The following is an 8,926-nucleotide window of genomic DNA, read 5'->3' on the forward strand; positions in this document are numbered from 1 at the left end:
ATCCAGGTCTCCTATGTGGGTGACAGAAACCCAAGTAATTGAGCCATCACCTACTGCCTCCTATGGAGCACATTAACAGGAAGCTGAATTAGAAGCATAAGTAGGAATAGTCCTAAGCTTTCTGATGTGGCACGTAGATGTCCCAAGGGCCAGCTTAACCAACTGTGCCACCAAGCCTGACCTACCTATTTTGCTTTTTCACTTCATGGTTAATAAGATTATGATCATTCAGTCAGAATGTAAACTGTATAAAACCAGATAATAAATTGTTCCTCAAACAGAAAGTTGATTAGGTTCCTTGTTTTATTTACTGTTTCTTTTTTAAAATGTATTTATTTATTTGAAAGGCAGAGTCACAGAGAAAGAGAGAGATCCTCAATCCACTGCTTCACTCCCCAAATGGCCCCAACAGCCAGGGCTGGGCAGGGCCAAAGTCAGGGGCCAGGAGCTTCATTTAGGACTTCTATGCGGGTACAGGAGCCCAGGTACTTGGGCCAATTTCTGCTGCTTTCCCAGGCACACTAGCAGGGAGTTGGATGGGAAGTGGAGCCGCTGGGCTGTGAGCCAGTGCCCATACGTGATGCCTGCATTACAGGCTGCAGGTTAACTTGCTATGCCACAACGGCGACCCCTAGCTTCCTTATTAATGTGCTCATTTCCCTCTTAGAGTCTTCCTTCCTGATACATTTCCATTGTGGTTATTAGACAATCAAAGTTAGATTTAATTTTATCATAATAATAAGCTCTTAGATGATACATTAGAATACCAAAATTTGTTATGTAACTGTTTCTCTTTTTATTTCTGAATCTCTGTTTATACCAGAGTAACAATTTAACAACATCTACACAGAAGTTAACAATGGTTTTAAAGGAAAACACAAATTACCTTTACTACAATTATTTTGATTTTTGGAAATACTAAACATAAGTGATTAATAATTTATCAACCCAAGATTGATGTACAATATCCAGGGAGATTCCTTTACTAGTTTTATGTTGCTGCCTAACAAGCTGCTACAAGTTTGGTGATTTAAAACCAAGATTATTATTTTATAGCTCTGTCATCAGAAGTCTAGGTAGGACTCAACTGGATTCTCTGTTCAGGGTCTCACAGGGCTGAAATTAAGGTTTCAGCTGAGGCGAGGACCTCATTCGAGGCTTAGGATCCTCTTCCAAGCTCATTTAATCCATGGTAGAACTCATTTCCCTGCAGCTGTCAAACTCATGGACGTTGTGTCTTCATGACCAGCAGGAGAACCCTGTTATGCTCCAATCTCTTCTCAGATAGTCATATTTCCCTTTTGATTAGTCTTTGTAAAACTGTATAGGACCTTCAATGACCTCTACATATAACATTGCCTATACATATACAGATATATATAGATTCATCTTGATTTCATATATATATTTCATATATATGTACACACACACACACATATATATATACACACATATATATCTACATTTCTACATTGCCATATGAGCAATCATGGGTAAAACACCAGGGAGTGGAGATCATGAAGGCTGCCTGAGCATTCTGTCTACCAAATCCCCCTTCTATTTGTAGTTCTCCACCTCATCAACTCCATTTTCCCAAGGTAGTTTGCAAAAAATTTTTGCTCCTAGACTCCATTGTGGCTAAGCTGCAGGCACCTAACCTTGGTTTTATGAAACAAATGTAAAGTGAGATTTAACTTTGGAGATGAACTGCAGGAAGAAACAGCTTGGACAGGGCTATTTCATTTTTCTGGTGTGGGAGCAGTAGAGGGCATAGTAACTTCTGCTGAAGGCAGTTCGTTGGTGTGGCTCTGGAATTATTTATGGATCCCAGTCTTAAGCCTGTTTTTCAACCTACCTATCAATTTTCTGACTTGTCTAATGTATGCTAATAAATGCAATTCCTACCAAAAATAGCTACAGTTGATTGTGGGGCTTACAAAATAGCCCCCAACCATTACAATTCCTATTATTCTTTATGTACATTTTATGACTCTAGAGGAAATAATGTCTTTCCGATAAGATGAAATTCAATTAAGGTTTTTCCTTGCTGAGAAAAAAAAATGTCTGTGGTTTACTAAGGAAGCACTCAACATTATTATTTCTTCATTATTACCTTATTTGCATTTTCTGAAGCATGATTAGTTATAATATATCTATACATTTTAATAAAACCAACATGAAAACAAGTATGCTGAATTGTATGCACATCTTGAACTACCATCTAGATACACTTAATTCATGTCATCTCCCTTCTTTCCATCACAGTCATATCCTTGAGACATAAATAAATAATTATCACTCAATTTTGTGATATTTGCTGTTGCTATTGAGCTTGAGATATTAAAAAATCATAGCTGACTACTGTTTGCCTTCAAATGCTCTTTCCAGTATGATATTTGCAGTTTTGCTTAGTGTTGATTGACAACAAGTAATTGTTTATGTTGAATGCTTGTGTAAAAACTCTGTACTTTATAATTTTCAAAATTCTAGACATGTTTCATTTTAACCATGCTCACCATTTTTTCTCTCCAGGTTTGTGGTGTTTGATTAATTGCATTCTAATTTCCAGGAGAAAATGTATGAGTAGCTCAGGGTACATTGTAAACAAACTTTGATTAGGCAAGCATATTTTCTTGTGTATGCTTTTAAACTGATTGTTATATGTTCATAGTAATATTTTTAAAAGATGATATTTATTTATCTTATGTACTTGAAAGGAGGGTGAGGGGGGGAGAGAGAGAGAAACAGTGTTTCTGTCTTCTGATTCATTCCTCAAATGATCACAGTGGCTAACAGGTTGAAGCTAGGAGCCAGGAATTCAATCCAGGTCTTCCATATGGGTGACAGGGCTCTGATTACTCAAGCTATCACTGCTACGTCCCAGAGGCTGCATCTACAGGAAGCCAGAATGGGGAACCAGAGGCAAGAATTGAACCTAGGCACTCAAGTGTGGTACACAGGAATCTTAATTGCAAAGTTGAACAGCTGCTCCCATTACAGTATCATATGACAAAATTTCATGTTATGGAAAGCAACCTATCTCTAATGATAGATCTGGTCTTCACACACACAGACACAGCATTCATCATTAGATGTTTTATACCTGAAATAATTTCAGTTTGTGACCCAATGGTTACTTAAATCATTTAATAAGTAGAAAACATGTTTGCAGATTCACTTCGATATATGACAAATAATGACTTTCAATTATCTTTTTTTTGTTGTTGTCAGCTATGAAGCCTCCTCCTTCATTTCCCAAAACTCACTCTTCTGTTTACATCTAGATTTGCATTCTAGTCTGTTGCTAAGTAGCCCAGTGTCAGTGTCCATGGTGTCACCATCTGGCTTTCAGTTGACTCTTCTCTAGAATGCAGCAGAAGATTCTATGATTCTAAAATTCATCTTTAATTGGCTACTATTTAATCTTAAGTAGTATTATTAAAGACATTGTTCTCAATATAATATCAACTAACATCATTATTTTTTAAAGATTTATTTGAAAGAGTTACAGAGAGAGACAAAGAAGCAGAAAGAGAGATTTTTTATATACTTTTGGTTTACTCCTCAAATGGCCACAACAGCACGGACTGGGCTGGTCCAAAGCCTTTTTCTTGTCTCCTGTGTGGGTCAGGGGCTGAAGCACATGGGCCATCTTCCACTGCTTTTCTCAGGTACATCAGCAGGGAGCTGGATGAGAAGTGGAGCAGCCAAGACTCAAACCAGCATATGGGATGCTGGTGTCCCAGGGGTTGACTTTTACCCACTAAGCCACACACCTGCCTCGTAACATAATCATTTTTACAAAGGTAATTTCTAGCAAGAGTTTACATGATTCCACTGTTTTATCCTCTGTCCCTTTTATATTCTGAGAACATTTCAGCTAGTCTCTCTATCTCAACTCTCCCCCCCCAAGTTTTCCTGTGGAGCTGTGTGGAAAAATCATTAAGGGGATCACAAGTGCTAGTGACAGTTTAATTAAATTATTGTATTTAAAAAGTAATCAATTTCATTTCAGGAAGTACTAGAATGTTCCTTCTATAACTAATTTGTGGAGGATTTTTATCTCAAAGGTGTGTTGAATCTTATCAAATGCTTTCTCTGCATCTATTGAGATGACCATATGGTTTTTGTTCTTCATTCTATTGATATTATTTATGACATTTATTATTTGTGAATGTTGAACCACCCTTGCATTTCTGGGATAAATACCACTTGATCATGATGCATGATCTTTTTTATGTGGTTATGGATTTGATTTGCTAGTATTTTGTTGAGAATCTTTGCATCTATATTCATTAAAAAAGTAGGCTGTAGTTTTCTTTTTGTGTTGTCTTTTTTTGGGGGGGAGTATCAAAGTAACGCTGGCCTCATAAAGAGTTTGGCAGATTTCCATCCTGTTCAATATTTCAGAATAGTTTCAAGAGTATTATAGTTACTTCCTCCTTGAATATTTTGTAGAATCCAGTAGTAAAGCATCAGGCCCCAGACTTTTCCTTGATGGAAAAATTTTGACTACTGCTTCGATCTCATCTCTTGTTATAGGTCTGTTTAGTTCGTCTGTATCTTCTTGATTTGATCTTAGTAGGTTATATGATTCCAGGAATTCATCCATTTCTTCAAGGTTTTCCAGATTCTTAGCACATAATTCTTCATAGTAGTTTCTTATGATCCTTTGTATTTCAGTGGTGTCAGTTGTCATGTCTCCTTTTTCATCTCTAATCTTAGTTATTTGATATTTTTTTCTCTTTTTTCCTTTTTTAGTCTGGCTAGAGATTTATCTATTTTGTTTATCTTTAAAAAAAACAAAAAAACACACAACTTTTGGGGGGCCAGTGCTGTGGCACAGCAGGGTAACGCCCTGGCCTGAAGTACCAGCATCCCATACGGGTATGGGCTTGAGACCCGGCTGCTCCACTTCCAATCCAGCTCTCTGCTATGGCCTGGGAAAGCAGTAGAAGATGGCCCAAGTACTTGGGCCCTTGCACCCACATGGGAGACCTGGAAGAAGCTCCTGGCTCCTGGATTCGGATCAACTCAGCTCCAGCTGTTGTGGCCAATTAGGGAGTGAACCATCAGATGCAAGACCTCTCTCGCTCTCTATTTCTCTACCTCTCTTCTCTCTGTGAAACTCTGACTTTCAAATAAATAAATAAATAAATAAATCTTTTTAAAAAACTTTTTTTGTTTTGTTAATCTTATGTAATTTTTTAGTCTCAACTTCATTTCTTTCTGCTCTGATCCTTATTATTTCTTGCCTCTTGCTGATTTTTGTTTAGTTTGTTCTTGTTTTTCAGGTTGTCAAGATGCATCATTAGATCTTTAATTTCAGACATTTCTCTTTTGTAATGTAAGCATTTAATGCTATAAACTTCCCCCTTAATATTGCTTTTCCTATATCCTACAGTTTTGATATACTGTCTTTATCTTTATTTATTTCAAGTAACTTTTTTATTTTCTTTTTAACTTTTTCAATAACCCATTGATCATTCAGCAGTATGTTGTTTGATTCCCAAGTATTTATGAGTGTTCTATTGCTTTTAGTGCTGTTGATTTTTTATTTTATTCCTTTATGGTCTGAGAAGAATGATGGTGTGATTTCAACCTTTTTTAAATTTGCTGAGACTTAATTTGTGGCTTAATATGTGGTCTATCCTAGAAAATGTTCCATGTGCTGATGAGAAGAATGTGTATTCTATAGCTATTGGGTGAAATGGCCTGTAAATATCCATTAGGGCTATTGGGCCAAAAGTATGTTTCAATTCTAATATATCCTTATTGATTTTTGTCTGGATGATCTGTCCATTGATGACAGTAGGGTGTTGAAGTCCCCTATCCTTATTGTATTGGAGTCTTTCTCACTTTAGGTCTAATAGTATTTGCTGTATATATCTGGGTAGTCTTGTGTTAGGTGCATATATATTTATGATTGTCTTCTTGCTGAATCGAATCTTTTATCAAAATATAATAATATTTATCTCTTTTTATAGTTTCTGATTTAATGTCTGTTTTCTCTGATATCAGAATAGTTATGCCTACTCACTTTTGGTTTCCATTTGCCTGGTGTATCTTTTTCCACTCCTCCACTTTCAGTCTCTGTGTATGTTTGTCTGTGAAATGAGTTTTTTATAGGCAATACATAGTGGGATTCTGATGTTTTTTTTTTTTTTCCATTCAGTCAACCTATGTCTTTTGGTTGGTGAATTTAATACATTTGCATTCAAGGCTGATATTGATAGATAAGAACTAAGACCTGTCACTTTTTTGACTGGATAATGATTATACCTGCTCCGTTAGTAAATTTGGTGGTATCATGTATTTTCATGATGTTTACTTCTAATGCAGGATGCCTTTCAGAATTTCTTATAAGACTGGCCTGAGAGTGGTGAATTCTTTCAGTTTTTGCTTATCTGGAAAATAATTTATTTCTTCTTCACCTTTTTCCCCCAGAAACCTTTTATTTAAGGAATACAAACTTCATACTTTTCATAAATACAACTTTAGGAATAGAATAATTCTTTCCACTGTACCTGCCCTTCCACCTCTTCACTTTTAAAGGGTATCATCAGTGAATATAATATTCTGGTTGGAAGTATTTTTATTTATTTTAAGAACTTGAATACATCATCCCACACTCTCTGGCCTATAGGGTTTCTGCTGAGAAGTCTGATGTAATCTAACTGGTTTTCCTTATAATAACTTGGTGCTTTTCTCTTACTGTCTTTAGAATTCTCTCCTTGTGTTTAACTTTGGACAATTTAATGACAATATGCCTTGGAGAAGACCTTTTTTAGTTGAGTTTGCTTTGAGCTTCTTGTACCTGGATGTCCACATCTCTTTTGAAGACCTAGGAAATTTTCAACTATTATTTCATTTAGCAGGTTCTCAATGCCTTTTTCCTTTTCTTCTCCTTCAGGAACACCTATATTATGAATATTTGGTCACTTAACAGTATCTCATATTTCATGTAGACTTTCTTCATTGTTTCTAATTATTTTCTCTTTATTTTTTGTCTGATAGGGTTATTTCAAAGTTTTTGTCCTTAGAGTCAGAAATTCTTTTCTCCATTTGGTCTATTTTGCTGTTAAAGCTCTCAATCACATTTTTTATTTCACTGATTGAAGATTTCACCTCCAAAATTTCTATTTGATTCTTCTTAATGGGTTCTATCTCCTTAGTAATATTTTCATTCAACTCACTCATTGATTTCCTCACTTCTTTAATCTATCTGTATTCTCTTGCATCTCATTGAGTTTCTTTATAACCATCATTTTGAATTCTGTATCTGTCATTTTATAGATTTCCTGAAGTTCAGGCTCTAATTCTGTAATATTGTGGGGTTTTTTGGAGATATCATGCTTCCTTGTTCTTCATGTCTCTTGTGTCCCTATATTGATGGCTGCCCATCTGGTATATTCATCCCTTCTTCTTTATAGAATAGGTTTTATTGTAAAAGATTACAGGGTACCACTTGTCTTGTTGCTTTGGATTTTGTTCTAGGTGAGCCCAGACATGAAGTCTCTTAATGATTTGTCTTAATGTCAGCTGTGTCTTTAAGCAACACAGTGCAACAGTCTGTTGCAGTTAGTAGAGATAAAAGTATGACTTTGAGATGAATAAGGGTTTCCTTAGGTGTGTAGGTTTGGTCCACAGAGAGTATAGTGTCAGTCTTTTTGGCAAACGTTGATAGCCCAGGCCTTGTTCTTGGTGTTGAGAGAGACAGGGGTGGCTGCCCCTTTGTCCTAGTGGCAAGCCTGAGAGATGCCGAGACCTGTGACACCAATTGCTGTGGCTCTAGAACTGTGTGATGTGGATGGACCCCTCCTCAGGTTCTGCTAGGGAGTCCAACTGGTGCTGTGGCTTATAACATCAATAGCCCTAGTCTTAGGACTAGAAGATGTGAACCAGACCAGTCCTACAGAGCGACTACAAGGTACAGAAGAGATTTTTTTCTCTGAGAGTCTGAGTCCAGAGAGGTAGAATGCTGGTAGATTCTTCCCAAAGTCTACTGGGTAGATTCCAATGGCACTGAGAAACTTAGAATGAATTTTTATAGACCTTCTGTTATAGGGTACAGTAAGGTCATTACTCAGATCTCCCAGGAGTGGATTTTTTGAGGCTGCTTCTGGTGTTAGCCCCAGAGGCTAAGGTGAATCCCCCTTTCTCACACAGAGTACCTGAGCATACCTCCGGGGCTAATGGCCAAAAGCTCCCACAGTTGCAGGACGCAGAGGAACTGACCTTTGCCCCACCTGTTGCCATGACTCTATGATGCTGGTTGGAGAACAAAGGCACACTGTGCGACTTTTCACTGCCAAGTATCTGCCTGGATCTTTCAACAACTGGAAACATTTATTCAGTGGTAAAAACTGGGGTTTGTTGATAGTAAGCAACAGAAATTAACTTTTATTAATGAAAATAGTAAAGGGAATTTATTAGAAAGAGAAAATAGCTCAGAAAAGCGGAAGAGAAGCCGTGAGTCAGACTGAAGATTTAATAGAAACCAGTAAGCTTACAGCATAAGTACTCCCATTACATAAACACTTTTAGAAATTAGAAAATGAAAATGATTAATTTCCTATTTTTCTAGTTACGGGTGTCTATGGGACACAGTGAAAGCCCTGGGAAGAATTTTCCAACCCTTTGTTTCCTTCTTTTTGTCTGGAAGGAAGAAGTGCCACTTGGATCTACAGAAGCCAATGTATCACCATAACTACCACAGAAGGGGCTTGGCTCCCCGATATCATCAGTGAACAGCGCTACCTGTCTTACCCTCCCATCCCCAAGCTTTTTAGTTTGGACCTTGAATTGCTTATTCAATTAAGCTGCTGGGTAGTGTTCTTTGTTGCTGTAACTAAATATAATTCTGAGAGCAATTCAAGGTTTATTTTCTCATTGACTGAATTTAGGTTATAAGCATAGCCCTCGG

Source organism: Lepus europaeus, chromosome 10 (genome assembly GCF_033115175.1).
Source record: "Lepus europaeus isolate LE1 chromosome 10, mLepTim1.pri, whole genome shotgun sequence".
Taxonomy (NCBI): Eukaryota; Metazoa; Chordata; class Mammalia; order Lagomorpha; family Leporidae; genus Lepus; species Lepus europaeus.